This window comes from Pleurodeles waltl, chromosome 5, assembly GCF_031143425.1.
Source record: "Pleurodeles waltl isolate 20211129_DDA chromosome 5, aPleWal1.hap1.20221129, whole genome shotgun sequence".
Lineage (NCBI taxonomy): Eukaryota > Metazoa > Chordata > Amphibia > Caudata > Salamandridae > Pleurodeles > Pleurodeles waltl.
Window position 1 is genome coordinate 1339041719 of NC_090444.1, and position 14407 is coordinate 1339056125.

General features: G+C 41.7%; 1 non-coding gene and 1 pseudogene across 1 annotated transcript; both read right to left on the reverse strand.

Moving 5' to 3' along the window:
* Positions 1 to 1730: 1730 nt before the first annotated feature.
* On the reverse strand, positions 1731 to 1914 carry LOC138297635 (U2 spliceosomal RNA). The gene has a single exon (XR_011204192.1). It is a non-coding gene; the product is annotated as a U2 spliceosomal RNA (small nuclear RNA).
* Positions 1915 to 6359: 4445 nt separating this feature from the next.
* On the reverse strand, positions 6360 to 6535 carry LOC138297613 (U2 spliceosomal RNA; annotated as a pseudogene).
* Positions 6536 to 14407: the final 7872 nt, after the last annotated feature.

Below are 14407 nucleotides of genomic sequence, written 5' to 3' on the forward strand. Positions count from 1 at the left end.
GATCGTTGCAGACGAGATTTTGTGTTGGAAGTTGCCAACAAGACTTGGCTACAACAAAAGTGTGTTAAAATGGTGCTGGATGGGCCTAGGAGGGACCTGGGGGCCTCAACTCTGTGTGAGGAGGAAGAGGAGGATCTCAGCACTTTAGAGAGCCCTCAGAATGCCAGCACCCCTAGGAGCCACGGGATACGGGTTCAAAGGAGGTACAAAATGCGGTTGATGCAGCACAACAAAAGAATGTCCCAGACCGCTGGAGAACAACTCAGCGAGTTGAGCATCGCAGGATTGAGTGCTGGGGACCTGGGCCAGGCTGTGCATGAAGGAGTTTTACAAAGAGTGCACAGAGGCCTCAGGAGGTGAAGAAGACACAGTACACAGGGGTACTGTTGTTCTCGGGGAAGGCAATGTCTTACCTCCTCCAAATTGCGTCAGCAGGCCCTCAGGACAGTCTATGTCGAAGATGTCCACCCTCTGTGTCGTTAGGAGCATGCTCGTCATTGTGAGAGGAGTCCCAGGGTACCGGTCGTGGTCTTGGAAGGTGCCTGCTTGGAGCAGGGGAGTGATTCCGTCACTCCACGGAGATTTCTTCAGTTCTTCTGGTGCACACTGTGGAAACTGTTGCAGTTGTTGACTTGGAGCTGAGGTTGCTGAAGAAAAGTGTCTCTTGTAGACACTTTGTTGCAGTTACAGCGTTTCTTGGAGCAGGCAGAGGTTGATCCGAGGCTAGAAGAGTCTGAAATTGTTGCAGAGGATTCCTGAAGGAAACTTGCAAGCAGAATCTGAAGAGAACCTGCAGGAGAGACCCTAAATAGCCCGGAGAGGGGGATTGGCTACCTTATCAGGTATAGACCTATCAGGAGGGGTCTCTGATGTCACCTGCTGCCACTGGCCAGTCAGAGCCCTCCAGAGTGCCCCCACACCTTGCAAAGCAAGATGGCTGAAGTCTGGGACACAATGGAGGAGCTCTGGTCACCACCCCTGGGGTGGTGATGGACAGGGGAGTGGTCACTCCCCTTTCCTTTGTCCAGTTTTCCGCCAGATCAGGGGACAATGGGTCCCTAAACCGGTGTAGACTGGTTTATGCAAGGAGGGCACCATATGTGCCCTTCAAAGCATTCCCAGAGGCTGGGGGAGGCTACCCTCCCCAGCCTGTTACACCTATTTCCGAAGGGAGAGGGTGTAACACCCTGCTCTCAGAGAAAATGCTTTGTTCTGCCTTCCTGGGACTGGACTGCCCAGACCCCAGGAGGGCAGAACCCTGTCTGTGAGGTGGCAGCAGCTGTAGCTGCAGTGCAAGCCTCAGAGAGCTGGTTTGGCAGTAGTGGTGGTCCACAGGGGAGCCCCCAGGATGCATGGAATTGGCTCCCCAATACCAGATTTGGGATGGGGGACAATTCCATGATCTTAGACATGTTACATGGCCATATTCAGAGTTACTATTGTGAAGCTACATATAGGTATTGACTTATATGTAGTGCATGCGTGTAATGCCGTCCCCGCACTCAAAGTCCCGGGAAATGGCCCTGAACTATGTGGGGGCACCTTTGTTAGTGCTAAGTATTAAATACGACAGAAATACAATGAAATAAATAAATAAATAAAACAAGACACAGCTGCCACAAAGTGGCTAGGTTGGTTTTATTTATACCCAAACACATTAGCGCCACTTTACAGTGTGCCAGTGAAGCACTACTTTCATTTTTTTTTCAACAGCATCGTTTTCCCCGGATGGGAAGTGCACCTTTCCTGGAGATACTGTAATACAAGGTTGATGAATGAGGTGGACAGAGCAAACTCCTATTCCATTTTCCCATTCCAAAAATCAATTTATTATATGATCCCCAGATAGAGGACGTATCAGATATTAAACGGATCAGAACTGATTTTGTTTTGAAAGCCTTTAATTGAAGGTAAGTACATGAGAAAACAATACATGATTTTACAATTGGCAGACAAAAATTTAAACAATCAAAAACAATGAAGAAACCCAAAATTTACAGAACTTACATTTAAACAAGAATACATTTCCAGTACTACAATAAGGCATTTGGAGAGGAAATCCTCCCAGTCCCATCCAGGAGGGAAAAAGCCTAACATTTTATTGATGGCCTATATAAGTGCCAATCCAATTACACCTGGTGGCATGGTGCAGCAGAGGAGTAGGCTCAATTAAACCCAGCCTTTCCAGTTTTTAAAATGCCAAAGCTGGTTGGCTTTGTCTGTTCCATAGAAGGCACTATCAATGTGCAAATATGTAGTTAGTTTGTCCAAGCAAATGTTGTGACAGTCCCCTAATGTTAAGTTTTTATGGGCAAAAAGTAACAGGTTACGGACTTCCCAAAGTGTCTGTTTGCCACAGTTCATTAGTTTCCAAGCAGTCACTCACTTTGCTGGGGAAAGACCCGTCCCGAACATCATTGTCACAAAAGACAGGGGTGGAATTCCTGCGATGTGTTCCAAAAAAGGTTGAGGCAAGGTCCAAAAGTCTCTGGCATATTGGCAATCCCAAAAGAGGTGAGAAATTGTTTCTTCATGAAGACAAAGAGGTCGTGGGCAAATGGCAGAAGGAGCTAGGCCCTGCCTATGCTGAAAGGATTTGACTGGGAGACATCCATGAACACTCCTCCAAGCTAGATTTTTTTGTACATGTATAAGAGAGAGGTGGCCTACCAATTACCATATTTCTTTAGGTCGGGATTCAGAAAAGGAGCCAACAATTTCAATTTTTTCACATTCCTGTAAATATTGGTTAAAACTTGTAACATTTTTGCAGATATCAAGTGTTAAGGTGGAAAAAAACAATCCTTGAAGAAGCAAACGTAGTTGGTGATAGCAGGAAGGTAAAGAATAGGATAAAGGAGTGAGATTGGCAGGGGGAAATAACCTAAAGCAGCGTAAGAGGACTCCAGTAAAATAGTGAGTAAAGAGGCTGGCGACAGTCAAGGGGGAATGAGAGAAACAGGTTAATGTAGTACAAAGGAGCTTAGAATAGATGAAAAAATAAACATTTGGAAAGCTTTTGCCACCATTAGACCAATGCTTACAGATTTCCTCTCAGGAATTTGTTTCCATGCGGGATCCCCACAAATTAGAAAAAAACTTTTTCATGCATTTTTGCAAAGTGATACGTGAGAGTGGGTAAAACATAGCAAGGTAAAGCATGAGCGGTAATAAAACAGTTTTGATAACTAGCACTTTTCCTTCCATAGCTAGTTTACGGGTGGACCACACAGACATTTTTTGTGACATTTTGCCATGAAGTACTGCCCAATTTTTATTTTCATGCCCTTTCGCTGCAAAATAAACTCCAAGAGTTTTGGTTGGTTGGCAGGTCACAGACATGGGCAGATGAGCCATGTGATCCCAAGGGCCAAGTGTAAGGCAAACATATTTTTCAAGGTTTAAAGGTTCAAACCTAAACCAGACACTGGGTGAAAAAAAGAAACATGCTGCACAGCACAGTGAACCACCTTTGGAGTAGCACATAAAACAGTAACGTCGTCCATGTAGGCAACCACTTTTAACAGTGTGCCTGTACCTCCGGGAGCAAAGGAGCCTGAGATGAGGGGGTCTGTCCGTAACTGACATAAAAAGGGTTCCACTGCACAGATAAAGAGAATAGAAAACAGTGGGCAACCTTGTCGAACACCTGCGTGAATTAAAAATTCCGGCATATGATCAGAGATCAGGGATTCGGAGTTTTCGTAATACTGTGAATAAATACGGATGGGAAAATTAATCAAATGCTTTTTAAAAGTATTAGCTCAAAACCTGGGATACACCGTTCTTGTGTATAATGTATAACATCTCTGATAGTAGTAAGGCTATCTGTAATACGACATCCATGGAGGTCACCCGTTTGATCAGGATTGATACATACATTTAATTAGACACTAACATATAATCAACATTTAAAAGGGAGATGGGTCTCCAGTTTTGAAGGGAGGTTTCATCCCCTTTTTTGTATATCAGAGTAATGACACCTTTGGAAAAGTCAGCAGTGAACACATTTTTTGAAAGCTGGAGGTTATCATAGACATAAAACGTCAACACAGAGGATATCCCAGAAGGTCCGGCAAAATTCCCATGGTAGGCCATTGAGCCTTGGACTAGAGCCGCGTCGTGCGGAACCTATAGCAGAAAGGCATTCTTCACCGGTAAAGGGAACAGCAAGAGTTGTTTGGTGGGCAACAGGGAGCTCAGCAGTAAGAAGGTTACAATAGTCAGCAAGGTCCTGTGTAGTGGGGAGGGGGTTTGAGGCGTGTACAGGTCTTGATAAAATTGAAATGCAATTTGCTTACTGCAAGAGAGACCGTGACAATGCACACCATCAGAGTTTTGTAAGACTGTTAAGAGCTTGTGATGTTGTTTGGCTTTTTTGAAGAAAAAAAAGATGTACATTTCTCATCTTCATGGAAATGACGAACACGAGACTGGAAAATAAGAGATTTACTTTTGCGGTGCAGCCAGTGAGTGAGGGTTGTTTTGACCTGGCGGACTTCTTCGCTGACATCCTTACCTGCGTCACCTAATTGTTGCAATAATACAAGTCGACTTTGAAGCTGCTGAAACTGCCCAGATTTTCTTCCACAGAAGAGCTGCTTGAGAGTAAATAAATACTTTTGTTTTGCATTTAACCCACCTCCACCATTGATACTCTGAGGGAAAAGGGGATTTGCTCCACACCCATTTTTTATAACTGTGGCGATATTGTGCACATATCTGAGCATTGTCAAGTAACTGGCAGTTCAGTTTCCAATAACCACAGCCCCTGACAGGCTGCGCAGGAATTAGAAAAGTGCCTCAGAGAAAACAGTGATCAGAAAAGGCAACGGGGATCAAGCTGCATTGTTCATAAATTAATGTTTTGGAAGCAAAGACAAAATCAAATCGAGAGCGGGTATTACCATGAGCAGCCTCCCATGTGACGCTGGTTCCTGGAGAAAAATGTTTAGCATATGCATCGTACAAATCTAAGTCATAAAATAAGGTCTATAAAAGTTTAGAAGTGACATCCATACAATAAGCATCTTGCTGACCCTGGCGGTAGTTATTATGCAAAATACATTTAAAGTCACCAATCAATAGTAACTGCACTGTTCCTGTAAGAAAAGGCTTAATTAAATTGAATAGGTATTCTCCTTCCACTTTCTGCGCCAGGGCATAGATGGTGCAAACCCGCAATGGAACCCCATCAATTTGTACAGAGAGGAGGAGGGCACGCCCAGGAGACAACATTTTTTCCCCAAAATTCTGCCAATGTTTGTTCTTAGAAAGAATGGCCACTCCATCATTTTTGGTGGGGCCACCTGACCAAATGGACGGACCAGCAGTCCAATGGACAATATAGGGGGTGTAGTCTGCACAAAAAGGGATGTGGCACTCCTGTAATCAAATAATATCAGCAGGGAGGGTGTTGCAATAGTCTAATATCATGACTCTGTTAAATTTTTTACTTATACCTCTAACATTACAGGAGGCAACGGTGACAGTCATGGTAATGAGAAGGAGGGTATCAAACATTTAGATTAATCAGGAGAAGAAAGGGCAGCTTTATCCTCAATAAAACGTTGAGCATTAACTCAAGGCGAAGTGGCAGAGGAAAGAGCTGCAAAATCTGGAGTGACTTCTATGTCCGACAGAGGGGTAGTACGTACCTCCAGATCCTGAGCCACATTGTGGTAATCCTCCTCCTCCTCCGAGAGGTGTGATAGACGGGCATAGTGGCTTCCACCAGAAGGGCGATCTATGGAAGTCGTGCGCCACCCTGGACAGCACCCTGACAGCAAGTGACTGGCACCTCACCCTAGCTTGCCCAGGCACTCTACTGCCCTGTAGCCTAGGCCTAATGATAAGGCTCAGCCATTCCTGGCCGGGTGGGGTTGGGCAAACAAGAAAAAGGACTCTGTCTTTTCCTTCTGTCCAGAGAAGACATGGACAGTATCACCCTCTCTCCCTCACCGTTCCTATCTCGCTCATCCTCACTTGCTGAAAATGCAGTAGATCAAGAAAGGGCTCTTGCCTTCTGCTTCCCCTCTTTTCTATCACTCACTCCCCTGTGAAATGGATCCAAAAATGAAAGAAACACGCTGCTGAAGATGCTGTTTTTTTACTGACATTGTTCTCTGCCAAAGTGTAGCCTCAGGGCAGAGGGAAAAAACTAAAGGAAAGTGGGGGGGGGCAATATTAAATGACGGAATTAATGAAATAAATAAATAAAACAAGAAACAGCCTTCACAAAGTGGCCAGCTTGGTTTTATTTACACCCAAACACATTAGCGCCACTTTACAGAGTGTGCCAGTGAAGCACTACTTTCGTTTTGTTATCTTTCTTTCAACAGCATGGATTTCCCCGGGTGGGGAAGTGAACCATTCATGGAGGTACTGCAATACCAGGTTGATGCGTGGAGTGGAGAGAGCAAGCTCCTATTCCATCTCCCTGTTCCAAAAATCAATTTAATATATGGTCCCCAGATAGAGGACGTATCAGATATTAAACTGAGAAGAACAGATTTTTTTTTTTTTGTAAAACTAGTCTTTATTGAAAATTTTGTGCATATTTACATTTTAACCAATCCCGAACCATACGGGTGGTGGTACATTGGACTTGTCATGCCTTTATCTTTTAGGTCCATGCCAAGTTTACAAAATATTCAAAATAATATTTGCAAAATTAACTTTGTAAACCAATTAAGTATCATATTTACATTTAAACCAATCCCGAACCATACGGGTGGTGAAACTTTTAACTTGCCATACCTTTATGATAGGTCAAGTTTTAACAAACATTTTTTAATAAACAGTGATTTTGAATTTAGGAAACCCAATCTTTCCAATTTTTTTGTTTCCATATTTTTTCTGCTTCTTCTTTGCCATATGTTTTATCATCAAACCAATAATAGGTCATTAATTTATCTAAGCTTATTTTAATACAATCTTTAATTTTAAACTGTTTATGTTGGTAAATTCCTAGTTTTCTAGTGATCTATAACCCTTCTTTGATGCATGAAACAATCTTCCACAATCAAAGTTGCACTTGTCACTGATGATGAAATACCATAAAGAATAAGTTCATAGTTTATGGATTTTTGTCCCGATATCCCTTTTATCAAGGGTCCAATTGTTTTCCAAGTCTCTTGCGTGAAAGGACAGTTCCAAAGAAAATGTAAAACCGTCTCATCCGCGTGGCAATTTTCTCTTGGACATCTTGGTGTTGCTGACAGGCCTCTGTTGTGCTGAAAACTCTTTAGCGGAAGTCCTTTATGTATGGTCAGCCAACACAAGTCCTTTTGGCTGTTTGTCAGTTCCTTGTGGTTGGCTTTCTTCCATGCTCTCTTTGACTGCTCTTCGTTGAGATTATTTGCTGGAGAAAGAATCTCAGTCCTTTTGATGGCCGCTTTAAAAGTCTTTTTATTCGCAAAATCATCAATGTCCAATTTCAAATGTTTAAGATTTTTCAGAAAAGAGTCAATTACACTATACATCTTGGGGACAAAGAAAGCATTTGGAATGGCATTGTCTGTAGGTACAAGTTTAAATTTCCTGAAAAAATGTTGTTTACATTGTATTTAATAAAACATGATGTTATATTTCTTTTTTCTTTTATTGCATTAAGACATAGAAACATGTAATTTGTCATGGTAAAATGGTACAAATTCGGTAAATCTTTCCCTCCATTGTTTATTGATTTAAAAACAATTTCTCTTTTTATTTTTTCCATTTTGGATGACCAAAAGAAGACGCACAACAGTTTTTGTAATTTATTTAAAATCAGCTTCTGTGGAGGGAAAATCATGGCATAGTAGAGGATTAATGGTAAAATCACCGCCTTTATGACTAAAATTTTCCCCACTAGGGTTAAGGATCTAGTTTTCCACAACCCCAACTTCTGCTGTGTTTTTTTTAGAACAGAGTCCCAATTAACTGAACCTGAAGTGTCTTTAGAAAAGAGGACCCCTATAACTTTTATTGATTGTGTAGTTGTGTTTACTTGCATTTTTGCTAGATTGTCCCATCTACCTATTGTTAAGCAATTGCTTTTCTCAATGTTGAGTTTGAGTCCAGAAGCTTGAGAAAAAGTGTTAACATGCAAAATTGTTCTCCTTACTGATTGTATGTCTGGACATAGGACTGTTATGTCGTCCATGTAGGCAATGCATTTTGCAGGGTTTCCCCCTGCTCCTGGTACAAAAATCCCTTTTATTACCTTGTCTTTCCTTAAGGTGGACATCAAAGGTTCCAATGCACAGATGAAGAGTGCTGGCGAGAGGGGACAGCCTTGTCTGACCCCTGTTTTAATTGGAACCTGATCTGTAAAAAAAAACATTTATTTGAAAAGAACTTACAGCGTTAGCATAAAGCATTTGGATCATTTGGATGAAGTGTTGCGTGAAACCCATTCTTTCCAAGACTTTAAACATGTAAGAATGTGAAATGCTGTCAAAAGCCTTTTGGAGATCTAAAGATAGAACTCCCTGTGGTGAGTAATTTCTTACTGCCAACCATATTGCATCCCTTATAGTTATAAGGCTGTCCCAGACTTTCCTCCCTGGCACTGCACAGGTCTGGTCTGGGTGTATTACTGAGGATCAAACTTTTTTGATTCTATTTGTTAAAAGTTTACTGAAAATTTTACTATCAACATTCAAAAGAGTGCTGGGTCTCCAATTGTTGAGATGAGATTCTGTTTGTCTCCTTTCTTGTGTAATAGGGTTACTGTTCCCTGTAAAAAAGACATGGGTAGGTTATTGTTTAAAATAGCTTCTGCTAGCATTTGCATGAACTCTTGTGCAATGGTACCCCAAAAGATTTTATAAAACTCCCATGGGAGCCCATCCAGCCCAGGAGATGAATTTTTGGGCGCCTTGGATATAATTTCTAAAAATTCTTGTCCATCAAAAGGTTTGATTAAAAAAGATTGTGGGGGTCATTCTGACCCCGGCGGTCTCAGACCGCCGGGGCCAGGGTCGGCGGGAGCACCGCCGACAGACCGGCGGTGCCCCGCAGGGCATTCTGACTGCGGCGGTTCGGCCGCGGTCAGACAAGGAAAACCGGCGGTCTCCCGCCGGTTTTCCGCTGCCCTACAGAATCCTCCATGGCTGCGGAGCGCGCTCCGCAGCCATGGGGATTCTGACACCCCCTACCGCCATCCTGTTCCTGGCGGGTTTCCCGCCAGGAACAGGATGGCGGTAGGGGGTGCCGCGGGCATGGGCACTGCAGGGGCCCCCGTAAGAGGGCCCCACAAAGTATTTCAGTGTCTGCTATGCCACTGCACCCGTCGCACCTTCCCACTACGCCGGCTCAATTCTGAGCCGGCGTCCTCGTGGGAAGGTTGATTTGCCCTGGGCTGGCGGGCGGCCTTTTGGAGGCAAATCCCAAAATACCCTCAGCGGTCTTTAGACCGCGGAGCGGTATTTTGGTGGGTGAACTTCGGCGGGCGGCGTTAGAATCAGGCCCTGTGTCTCTTTTGTGAGACTTTCTTCAATATCCTCCAGGAAATCTTCACATATGTTTTCTTCTATCTCTTTTTCTTGATAGATTTTGGAAAAAAAGTCATAAGTATGATTTAACATTTCATTTATGTCAGATGTTTGTTTACCTTCTAAATCTTGTATGGAAGAAAACAGGGTATTATTTAGTTTTGCTTTTTTAAAGAAAAAGGCATTACATTTTTCGTTTTGCCCATATTCTTTAACTCTGGAATTAAAGATGGTTTCTTTCCCTTTTTGTAGATACCATTTCCTAATTGCATTTTTAGTATCAGATAAATGTTTCTTGACATTTCCCCCAAAAGCACCAATTTTTCGTTTAAATCAAAAAGCTCTTTCCTTTTTTCTTTTGCTTTTTGTTTTCCAATCTGTGTGAAAAAAAGTTTACATTGCTGCTTAATATACTCCCACCACATGGCCAAGGTTTGGAATTCTCCTTTTTTCTTTTGCCATTTCTGGTATTGAATTTTAAATGATGTAATAATATCTTCATCTTGTAAGGTTGTAGTTTTCAGTTTCCAATAACTTGGACCTTTTATGTTATGTGTGGGTATTTGACATTTGGAGATGAGAGTCTGGTGGTCTGTTAAACAACTATCTTGTAGTTTAGAGGATATACATTTAATGTGTTCTGATGCCAAAATATAGTCTATCCTGGAAGTGGTATTCCTGTCTCCTGATAACCATGTAAACCCTGGGTTGTTTGGGTTGCATGTTTGAAAAATGTCTTGTAGATGAAATGTCTAATTTATAGTGAATGGCAGAACCTATTCTGTCTTGGGGAGCCCTTATGCAATTAAAGTCCCCTGCAATGAAAGTAGGTTGTGAACCTGTAACAAAAAAGGTTAGGTCATTGAAAAAATCATTTCTTTCATGCTTATCAGTATGTGCATAGATGTTAATGACTTTTAGAACCGTTACGTTTAGTTTTAAGTTACAGGACAAACCTCTTCCTGGGGAAACAACAGTTTCCTGTAAAATTGAGAAATTGTTATTTTTGCATAAAATGCCTACACCTGCATTTTTGTTTCCACCTCCTGACCAGGATGATGGACCCTGCTTCCATTCTCTTTGCAGAAAGGTATAATCCTCTGCATATGGGATACCACACTCCTGTAAGAAAATAATATCAGCATTCAACTTTTCAAAATAATTGAAGACAGCGGTTCTTTTGGACTGCTGTCTAATACCTCTTACATTTAGGGTGGCTAAAGTAATAGCCATTATAATATTAAACATAGTCATGTTTGGATCATTGTTCTACAGGATCAATTTCAATAATCTCCTGAGGGAGCAAAGATTGTCTCTCCTCAATGGTGATCTCTTCTTCTTTTCCCTTAAAGGGGGGAAAATCTTTAAAAGACTTCCCCTCCTCCAAAGGAGTGGGTATGGATTCTTTACATGTTGCAGACAGACCCTGCAAAAGAAGGACTTCTGGGTCTGATAGCTCCAGGAGTACACTGTACCTAGATCCTGGAACGACCGTGATTTTTGAATTTGCTTCATTTTTTTGTGATGTTGCTTTCCTTTGGTTTCTTTTTTGAACCGCCTCTTCTGAAAATTGTTGATTCCTTTTATCTTTCCTTTTTTGTATTCTTTCTAGTTGCCTCATAGATTGTCTTGGTGTGTTTTCAAATTCTCTCTCATTTAAAGACTGGTCTGTTGTCATCTATTCTTCTGAGTCTGACAGGTTATTGTCTTTTAAACTTTCTTTGGGCTCACTATTTTTGTTTTTCTTGATAGGTTTTTGGGGTTTTTGTTGTTCTTTTCCCTTAATCTCTCCATCTCCTTCCTCCATGTTCTCTTCCGTGGAAAAGAACGTTTCTGAGCCTTGTGTTAAATGTGTGGACCCAGTTGTTGGTAGTGCGAAAAGCCATTCCTCACTGTAATTTGAATCTAAATCATTTTCAGGCAGCCTTTCAGATTTTTGGCTTGAGTCTGTGGCACGAGCACCTGATTCGTTGTTATTATCTTTTTGTCTCAAGTTTTCTTCTGGTGTCTCTGGGATAATAATTTGAGAGTGAGGTTGTGAGCTATTGTCAATACTTTCAATAGGGGGAAGTTCAGGTAGAGTGGTTTTCTCTTGAACCTTTGTTGGTTCCTTAAAGGTTGGGCTTATCTCGTTTGTGTCTGTTTGACTCATTTGGGGTGAGCTCTCAGCTCTCAAGTTATCTGAGGAGAGATTTGGCCTTACAGGGCAATTCTTATAAAGATGAGACAACCCTACACAAAAATTAATTTTTATTGGTACTTTACATTCATGGGCCATATGCCCTTTGTTGCCACAATTTCTACAGATGTCGCCTGTACATTGCTCCTTAATGTGCCCTAACTGGAACCATGTCTTACAAAACATAGGTTGCCCTGGGTAATAAAGGAAACCCCTATTGGGACCTATGGTGAAGTTAAGAGGTGGGTGTTCCGTGCCTCCAATCCCTCCATCATCTCTCTGGAGCACAACCATGTATCTCCTTTTCCCATTCCATACTCCCCATTCATTTCTAACTTCATTCCCTCCCCTGACACTTTGACAGTATCTACGCAATAAAAGCTCTATCTCAGATGGTGCAGCAAAAGGGTTGTACATATGTACTGTCATGGGAATTTCTCGTGGTGCTGCCAGTGGAGTAATTATATACCCCTCTAACTCCTTATTCTTTCTCACTTTGAAAAGTGATATCAAATAGACCCCTAACTCTAAAGTCTTGCATGCATTTAATTTGCTCAGGCTTAATGGTAAATACCTGCTTAAAGATGGTGTCCATTAGGTGGTTCATATTTCTCTTTTGTTTTGCTTCCTCCATGACTTCAAAACATACAGAAAATGTAATCCCTGAATAAGTGTTGTTTCCATTCCTCAGGTTTTTTTCGTATTTCCCATTGTTACTACTGCCAGCGGCTGCTGCGTAGCTCTTTGATGCTGCCATGATTTTTTTTTTTTAAATTGTGGGCCTCCTCAATTTGTGTAATTCGTCATTAGGGCTTTGTTGTTAATGCCTCTGCAGTGGTTCTGCAATGATCCGTGAATGTCCCCGGGCCAAGCACTTTCCAAATGCGCCCAGGGACTCTCACAACTTTTTCTCTCTTCCCAGTCCCTCCCACCACCCTCTGGTGCACAGCACTAAATTAGTGTGTCTCCTGACCGTGAGTCAGGTGTTCCTTTCTAGGGGTGATAGAAGGTACCTGCCAAAATGCCGTAAAATTCTCTTTCTGAGTGTCCCCAGGCCGAGCACTATCACAGTGCGCCTAGGGACTCTCAAGCCAATTCCAGGACTCCGAAGCCAGCCTCCAGCTCCACGCAGCTATGTGCATGAGCAAAATACCTTGAATTCTTCTTGGAGGGCTTCCCCCCGAGTCCCCTGACTTCTGGGCATCAGCTGGGTCCCGGGCAAGCCAGGAATCCACAGCCCGTCCCTCTGTCGGTGAAAACGGGGATATCCTCCAGATGCAGGAATTCGCCTACGAGGTCACCCCCGGGTTCACGCAGCCATGCCATGGACAAGCCGTGGAGCAAAGGCCCAGTGTCCCCAGAGGTTCGCTCGAGAGAATCCTCCTGTGTCCCTCCCCCTTCCTCCCCCTAATTCCAAAAGAAAAGGTTTAGAATTCTCAATTTTACATAGTCTATATTTTGTCATTTAGTATCTGGTTGCAAAAAGGTGTGTAATCTGCTACAGATGTCATTTTAGTTAAATGTTCTATTAAATTTTTTGCATAGTGTGACATGAAGAAATCATACAAATTCTGTAAATCTTTACCTCCCTTCATATGATGTTCGGATACAGAGTCTCTATTCGATTTTTCCATTTTACATCCCCAAAAGAATTTGGCAAATAATTTGTACATACTTTTTATCCATTTAACAGAAGGTGGGAAGACCATTGAAATATACAGTAAAATAGGAAGAAGCACTGCTTTCATAATGAGAATGCTACCTTCAAAAGATAATTTTCTGGAGTTCCACAATGCTACTTTTTGTACAATCTTTGATTTTATCTTAATCCAATTTATTTCTCCTTCTGGATCCCGTGAAAAATTAACTCCAAGTATTTTCACTGGTTCATTTGTATTTTTAAATGGAAGTATTGCCACCCTATCCCGATTATCTACAGTCATACAATGTTATTTTTCTACATTGACATTTAGACCAGAAGCCATTGAACAGAGATTAGTTTGCAAAAGAAATCTTCTTATCGCTCTTGGGATGTCAGAGAAAATGGTTAAATCATCCAAATAAGAAATACATCTTAACTGTTTACCATTGCTTCCTGGGACCTGTAATACATTTATCATTTCTGATAGCACATAATAAAGGCTCAATAGCAATTACAAAGAGGGCAGGCAACAAAGGACAACCTTGCCTTACACAAGATTCAATCAGGGCATTTTATGATTAAAAAATAATGACCAAAATTTTACTTTGACAGTTTGTATACATAAGTTGTATAGCTTCCATAACATTTGGGGTACAACCTTAAAAAGATATTTATGATTAATTCAATCAAAAGGATTTTGAAAATCTAAAGCTAGTACTGCTAGAGTGTTTCCTATATCTTATGCCAACCATAAAGCATCTCTTAAGGTAATCAAACTATCCCAAATGTTCTTTCCCTGTATAGCACAGGTCTCGTCTGTATGGATTACTGATTTGAGTTTTTTTCTACATCTTATTGCAAGCATTTTGCTATTTACATTGAGGAGGGTTATTGGTCTTCAATTTTTAATTCCTGATTTTTCTCCTTTTTTTCTCCAAAAGTTTAATTATTTCTTGTGTAAAAGAAGGGAGTAGTTTGTTTTTTTGTGGTGCATTCCTTTATCAGACCCAAAAAATCACCTGCCATCACATTCCAGAAAGCTTTATAAAATTCCCAGGGGAGGCTATGTTGACCAGGAGTAGATTCTTTCGGAGCTTCTTGGATAAT